We start from the raw sequence: 8,452 nt of genomic DNA on the forward strand, positions 1-8,452 counted from the left end.
TTGGATTTAAATGAAACTCTAGTTTGTTTACCTAATTGGCATGCATTACAAATTCTATCCTTTTCAAAATTTAATTTTGGCAAACCAAGAACTAATTCCTTTTTAATTAATTTTGAAAGAGAGTGCATGCTAATATGTGCAAGTCTATGATGCCACAGTCAACTAGTTTCATTAATTTTAGCATTCAAGGATACTAGGCATTGCATGTCTAATTTGGCTAAGTCATTCAAATCTACCATATAAACATTGCCATGCCTATGTCCTATAAATTTAATGCCATCGTTAAAAGGACTAGTCACAATGCAAACAGATGATTCAAAAACTACTTTATATCCTTTATCACAGAATTGACTAATGCTAAGTAAGTTATGCTTTAAACCTTTAACTAATAAAACATTCTCAATGTATTTGGAGGGAGTGATACCAATGTTACCTATCCCGATGATCTTTCCTTTGCCATTATCTCCAAAGGTGACCATCCCTCCATCCTTAGCATCCAGCGTGATGACTTGTGATTCATCACCAGTCATGTGTCTCGAGCATCCACTGTCAAGATACCATTTCCTGTTTCCTCCTTGGGATGCTAGACACACCTGCAAGCAAATGTCAAGTTTCTGTCTTAGGTACCCAAGCTTTCTTGGGTCCTTTTAGGTTAGTCAGAATGGTTCCTTTTGGAACCCATATTTTCTTTATAGTTGTGTTTGCAGATTTGAGGCATGTGTATGATTTATGTCCTATTCTACCACATTTGAAACAAGTAATATTTGTAGACTTGTTACTTGAATAATTTACATAAATATTCTTCAGAAATTTTTGTTTCTTTAGGGGTTTATAGCCAAGTCCAGCCTTATCATATATAGCTTTCTGATTATCAAGAATCATATTTAGTTTATTTGAACTTAAGGTGAACTTATCTACTATAGGTTTCAGCTTGTTAATTTCATTCTTTAAGTTTTGATTTTCTTGAATCAAGGTGGATTTTTCAATTGAAAGATTTTCAGCTTGTTTCACTAAGGACTGATTTTTCAATTTCAGTTCTTTGTTTTTCTTTCCTAGTTTCTTTAATTCATCAATTGAATCATAGAATGCTTCATGCAATTCTTCAAAAGTAAATTCACTAGTGGATTCAGAAGTTACCTCATTTTCGTGTGCCATAAGGCACAGGTAGACTTGTTCTGTTGAGGTTTCCTCATCGGAGCTTGAGTCATCACTCGCACTCCAAGTCGCCATCATTGCTTTCTTTTTGAACTTTTTGGGACCTTTCTTCAGTTGTGGGCATTCGGATCTAAAATATTCCGGCTTCTTGCACTCGTAGCATATAAGGGGTTGATCTTTCTCTTTTTCTTTGCTTTGTTCTCCTTTTGTGAACTTCTTTCTCATCCCCTGTTTCCTTTTTCTTAGAAACTTCTTAAATTTCGGATGATGAGTGCCATCTCTTCATCCTGTTCTTCATCTTCAGTGTCATCCGTTTCATAATCAGGCAAAGTTGTGGATTTGAAGGCAATGGTTCTTTTCTTTTTGACTTCATCTTCTTGATGTTGCTTCATGCTAAGTTCATGAGTCATCAAGGATCCAAGAAGCTCTTCTAGAGGTAGAGTGTTCAAGTCCTTTGCTTCTTGGATGGCAGTCACCTTGGCTTCCCAAGTTTTAGGCAATGACCTGAGAATCTTCCTTACAAGCTCACTGTTAGTATAAGATTTGCCAAGACTCTTCAAACCATTAATTATATCAGTAAAATGAGTAAACATAGCAGTTATGGACTCATCATGCTCCATTTTAAATAATTCATATTTATGTACAAGCATGTTTATTTTAGACTCTTTTACTTGATTTGTTCCCTCATGGGTTACTTCTAACCTATCACATATTTCTTTAGCAGATGCACAAGTAGAAATGCGATTAAATTCACTTGCATCTAGTGCACAATAAAGAACATTCATAGCTTTGGCATTTAATTGTGCCAATTTCTTATCAACTTCATCCCATTCTTTCTCGGGTTTGGTTGACTCCTCACCATCTATAATCTTGGTGGGTGTGTGAGACCGTTCACTATGATACTTCACATATCATAGTCGAGTGCTTGTATGAATATCTTCATCCGAGCTTTCCAATAGGTGTAATTAGACCCATTGAAAAGTGGAGGTCGGTTTGTAGATTGCCCCTCGGCTAGAGAAGTACCGACATGGGTTGCCATAGATCTTTGACTCTTTGATTGTTAGATCAAAGAAGGGCTAGAGCACCGGGCTCTGATACCACTTGTTGCCCAGCTATGCAACCCAAGAGGGGGGGGTGAATTGGGTTTCTAAAAATTTTATGCTTAATTAATTACTTATGATGAATGAGAACAAAGACTTTAAATCAAGATTAGTTTCTTAAAGCAAGAATGCAAGGATATAATAAAGAAATAAAGAGAAACAATAAAGCACACCACAAACACAAGGATTTATAGTGGTTCGGTGCCAACTTTGCACCTACATCCACTCCCCAAGCTCCTACTTGGGAATTTCAATCCACTATACTTGTATTCAACCCGAATACAAAAGTCAGAAACTCCGACACTAGCTATCCCAAGCTAGTCTACTTATTTTCGGGTATAAGTTAACCCAAAACACTCCGATTTCAGGTTCGGATCAACCTTCCCTTGTTTTGAAAATCCTCCAAAAATAAGAACAAATACTCACAAAGAGTAAAATAGCTTAGAGCACAAATTAATACAATAACAGCTCCTTAAATGAGTGAATATAATAACAAAAATACTTTACTCAAATGAAGAAACCCCTTTTTGGATTTTCTCAAGGTGGATGAACGCTTGAATGAATGTTGAGAAGAAGATGATCTTTGATTGAGGACTTCTTGAAGGCTTTGAAAGATCTCTTGATCAAGGTTGAACAATAGGCTTGAAAGATCCTCTCTTTGAATGCTCTTGCTTTTCTCTTTCACAATCTCTCTTGTATATTGTGGATCCTCTCTCTTTTTCTTTTGGGTATTTCGTTGATCTCAGGCTTTCTCGTGTAGATTTTGGATCCTTTTGTATATAGGTTTGATCTCTCCTTTTTGATCTGCAATTTCTTTCACCATTTGAAACATTTTATAGCAATAAGAAACAAGAGAAAATAATTTAGGCAGATAAAGAGCCGTTAGAGCAATTTTAGGAAGCATAAAAGGCAATTAAAACGGACAAAAAAATAGCCGTTGCTGATATTTTCCGTCGCAGGGGTCGACTCATGAGTCGACTCATGCTTCAGGAGTCGACTCATGAGTCGACTTCTGTTGCAAAGACCAGAGATGTAGTTTCTGGAATTTTTTGGCTCAAATCAGCAGGGGTCGACTCATGAGGGTCGACTCATACCTTGTGGGTCGACTCATGAGTCGACTCACAGGTCGTGCCAAGCCAGAAAACTAACGTGCCAAGGAGAATTTTTGCATGCCAATCAGCTCATAGTGCCATGAGTTGACTCATGAGTCGACTCATGCACTTCAAACCTTCATAACTTCAAAAATATAAGTCCAAACACAATGAAATTTTCACCAATAGATTACTAATCATTTGTTCTACCAAATGATACTATCAAATTAGGATTTTAATAAAATTATGATTTTGCCCCTGAAGAGCATAAAGACTTTTTCAATTTAAAATTATTTGTATCCCTTCAATCTGCTTTGTAATCATCAAAATCAATCTAGGAGCAACACCAAACCCAACCCTCAGCCCAAAACTTAATTAAGAATTAAGAAGTTGTTTGATTAGGTTCTAGGATTGTGAATTGAAGAACCTAAGACACAAATCATAACACATTGGGTTAATGGGTTAGTGGGAATTAGGTCCATTAATTGGGTTAGACCTATGGTTAGATTAAAGATGGACTTAATTAGAGAATTGACTAAATCTAATCAATTGTTGTCTTAGATTAGGTCAAGGATTCTCTAGATCAATTACAATAGTTGTAGTTGGTCAAGTCCATATCTTTAACGAGAACCAAATGGACTTGATTCTTGGCTAAGCGGTCTAGCATGAACTGTTAGGTTGATCTAATCGAAACTAATTAAACCAGTTGGTGTCTAAGGTAAACCAGACCGGTGGTTTTTAATTGGGAGCCCGCTTACCTGGCCATTTCTGATGGTGTCTAAGGCAAGTTTTGGCAGACCCTCCCACTGATCGAACTTACCTGGCCTCTTGGTGAAATTATGTTTTGATCGGATCACTTGACTATTCGAGCTGACCCATGTCAGCTAGGTAAATCAGTGTGACTGATTTAGGTGCTCCTAGACCAGCCCTTTTAATGGTCTCCCTTAAGCTGACTTGGTGAAGCCAGTGGGAGGATCATGATAAGCTGGTTCATCTGACCTCATCCTCTATATTATTTAAATCTTCTAAAATTATTAGGTCCTTAAAATGATAAAGTTATGGAGATAACTGAGTCATAGCCTCCCATTAAGGTGTTTGATAATGAGTCCATGAACTCAATAATCATTGCAGACCCAAAGGCCTGGTGCTTGTTGACTAATGGAATTATCACTCATCATATGACGACTTGGAAGTATCTCTCTAATGGTGGTTAGGTGAGCCAACCAAAGTTGGGCTTAATCATTCGTTGGTTAGATACACCAAGTATGATCATGTTAATGGTTGGACCTAACTGGATCCTTACAGTTGAGGCCAAAGCCTACTGATTAGGTTTCTGGGGCAAAATTAAAATTACTAAAAATTGTTTAGAGAAACAATTGGTTATGAACCTACCCTTAGATGTACATGGGTTGGCCAACCAAAGTTGGGCTTGTGTGCAGTCTAAGTGGATTCTAGTACCCGCTAAGGAATTAGGGTAATTCCTCGAATTGGAGGTAGAGGCTACCAATTTGAATAAAATAGTGGGAGAAACCTTTTGATTAAAGTCCAAATCTTTAGGTTTAATGAATCAATTACTAATTAGGTTATGGTTCTCCTTTGTGCAAATATGGCCACTTCCCTAACGCTCCGATCATTGTTGGACAATGATAAGTTGGTGGGACCCAACTTCGGTAGCTGGTACCGAAAGTTGAAGATAGTCCTGGAGCATGAACGGATCCTATATGTGATAATGGATCCTGCACCTGAGGAGCCAGCTGCCAATGTACTTGGAACAGTCAGAGATACTTACCAGAAGTGGCTCAGTGACCGGACCATGGTGCACTGTATCATGCTAGCTGCCATGAGCGACGAGTTCAGTCGTAGATTCGAGATGGCTCAGCCAAAGGACATGCTTCAAGTGTTGGAGGATGCCTTTGGCACATCCGATGACATCGAGAGGCACAAGACTAGTTGTGCCATCTTCAACGCCAAAATGCAGGATGGTCCCTCTGTCACGGATCATGCATTGTACATGATCAAGCTGATGGAACGATTGAGCAAGCTCGACTTTTTCTTGCATGAACAGCTTAGGAAAGATGCAATACTGAACTCACTGCCCAAGTCTTATCTCCCATTCCTCACTCATTATAGAATGACAAAGCCTGAAGAGAACTACCATGGGTTACTGGGGTTGCTTTAGAACTTTGAGAAGGATCACCAATTTTACAAGGAGTCGGTGAACCTAGTGGGAGGTTCGTCTTCTGATTCTCGACCTTTTGAGAAAAGGAAGAAGAACAAGAAGAAGAAAGTGAAGAAGGTGCAAGTTCAGGCTGGGACATCAGGCAGAGCCAGACCAAAAAGATCAAGCCTGATAAGAGTCTATTCTACTGGCAAGCACCCTAGATTAGATAGTGTGTCAGATATCTACTTATGGCACTGTAGGCTAGGTCATATAAACAAGAACAGAATAAACAGGTTGACTCAAGAGGGAATCCTCGAAGTTAGTGATTGTGAATCACTTCCAACCTGTGAGTCCTGTCTTCTTGGTAAAATGACCAAGTCACCTTTTACTGGAAAAGGTGAGAGAGCTACTGAGCTCTTGAGCCTAGTACATACTGATGTATGTGGGCCCATGAGCACCAGTGCTAGAGGTGGATATTTCTACTTCATAACTTTCACGGATGACCTATCCCGATATGAATATGTCTATCTGATGAAACATAAGTCGGATTCATTTGAAATGTTCAAACATTCTGAAGTGAAGTAGAAAAATAAACTGGGAAGAGTATTAAAACTCTTCGATCTGATCGAGGAGGAGAATACCTTTCTAGTGAGTTTCTCACATATCTAGGAGAGAATGGGATTCTCTCCCAATGGACTCCTCCAGGAACACCACAGCATAATGGTGTGTTTGAAAGGAGGAATCGAACTTTGTTAGACATGGTCCGATCCATGATAGGTTTTTGCTAGCTTGCTGATATCCTTCTGGGGATATGCACTCGAATCGGCCTGTTATCTGTTAAATAAGATTCCAAGTAAGTCTGTAATTAAGACTCCATATGAGAAATGGACAGGACGTAAGCCAGTACTTTCACACCTTAGGGTCTGGGGGTGCCCGGCCTATGTCAAACGATTAGTCACAGACAAACTTGGACCTAGGTCTGACAAATGCTCATTCATAGGGTACCCCAAAGAGACAAAAGGATATTTTTTCTACCATGCTGATGAACAAAAGGTGTTCGTCAGCCTTAAGGCAATCTTCTTAGAAAAGGAGTTTCTTGGTGAAGGAACCGTTGCCTCTAAGGTTGAGCTTGATGAAGTTCAATAGGTAGAAGGACCGACACCAATAGCTGAACCTGAGTCGGATATGATTAGATCACATCCGGAGCCCAATATACCTTCACCATTAAGGCGATCCGGTAGAGTACCGCGTCAGCCGGACAGATACTACGGTTTCTTGGTCCGAGACGGCGATCCCATCAAACTTGATGAGAATAATGAGGATCCGATCACCTATATGGATGCTATACAGAGACCTGATTCTGAGAAATGGTTTGAAGCCATGAAATCCGAAATGGAGTCCATGAAGGTCAACGATTTATGGACATTGGTTGACCCACCTGAAGGGGTTAAACCCATTGGGTGTAAATGGGTCTTCAAAAGGAAGAGGGGCGCAGACGAAAAGGTGGAGACCTATAAAGCCCGTCTGGTTGCCAAGGGGTATCGTCAACGTTATGGTAGTGACTATGACGAGATGTTTTCCCCTGTGGCAATGCTCAAATCTATTCGGATATTGCTTGCAATAGCTGCCCATCTGGATTATGAGATCTAGCAGATGGATGTAAAGATAGCTTTTCTGAATGGAGAGCTGACTGAAGAGGTGTATATGATACAACCTGAAGGGTTTACATCCACAGATGAGTCCAAGGTGTGCAAGCTTCAGAGATCCATTTATGGACTGAAGCAAGCTTCTCGAGTTGGAACATGTATTTTGATAAGGTGATCAAAACGCATGGCTTCATTAAGAATGGAGAAGAGCCCTGCATCTATAAATGGGCAAATGGTCCAGTTGTGGTATTCCTTATCTTGTACGTGGATGACATTCTCTTAATCGGAAATGACATCCCCGCACTACAGGGAATAAAAGTTTGATTGTCATCACAGTTCTCCATGAAGGACTTGGGTGAAGCATCCTACATCCTAGGGATGAAGATCTATAGGGATAGATCTAAAGGGATGCTTGGGTTATCCCAGTCCATGTACATAGACACTGTGCTGAAGAGGTTCAGCATGGAGAATTCCAAGAAGGGCTATCTACCGATAGGCCAAGGAATTTCTCTCTCTAAGAAGGATTGTCTGACAACTCCTGAAGAGAGAGAGCGTATGAGTAGAGTCCCATATGCTTCAGCCGTGGGATCTATCATGTACGCCATGATATGTACAAGACCAGATGTGGCATACTCACTAGGAGTAGTGAGTAGATACCAATCTGATCCTGAAGAAAATCACTGGAAAGTGGTTAAAGCCATCCTTAAGTATTTGAGAAATACTAAGGACCAATGGTTGGTTTATGACGAGTCAGATCTGAAACTTGTGGGGTTCACAGACTCCAGCTTCCAATCTGACCATGATGACAGCAGGAGTGTGTCGGATTATATCTTTACTCTGAATGGTGGAGCCATCTGCTGGAAGAGTTCCAAGCAGCATACTGTGGCAGACTCTGTTTGTGAAGCGGAGTATATCATAGCATCAGATGCCGCGAAGGAAGCTGTGTGGCTGAGAAAATTCATCAACGAGCTCGGAGTAGCACCCTTCCTCGATGGTCCAGTCTTGCTCTACTGCGACAGCACTGGTGCCATAGCTTAGGTGAAGGAACCCAAAGCACATCAGCGGACGAAGCACATCTTGCACCGCTTCCACCTGGTCCGAGACATCGTGGATCGAGGTGATGTCGACCTTCAGAAGATCGACGGAAAGGAGAACCTAGCCGACCCCTTCACTAAAGCCCTGGCAATAAAGGAGTTCGACAACCACAAGTCGAAGATGGGTATTAGATACTATGCCGAGTGGCTTTAGGACAAGTGGGAGTTGTTGGAAAATGTGTCCCAAAAAGCCAATCGTCAAGCT

The sequence above is a fragment of the Elaeis guineensis genome, chromosome 15 (genome assembly GCF_000442705.2).
Source record: "Elaeis guineensis isolate ETL-2024a chromosome 15, EG11, whole genome shotgun sequence".
In the NCBI taxonomy this organism is placed as follows: Eukaryota; Viridiplantae; Streptophyta; class Magnoliopsida; order Arecales; family Arecaceae; genus Elaeis; species Elaeis guineensis.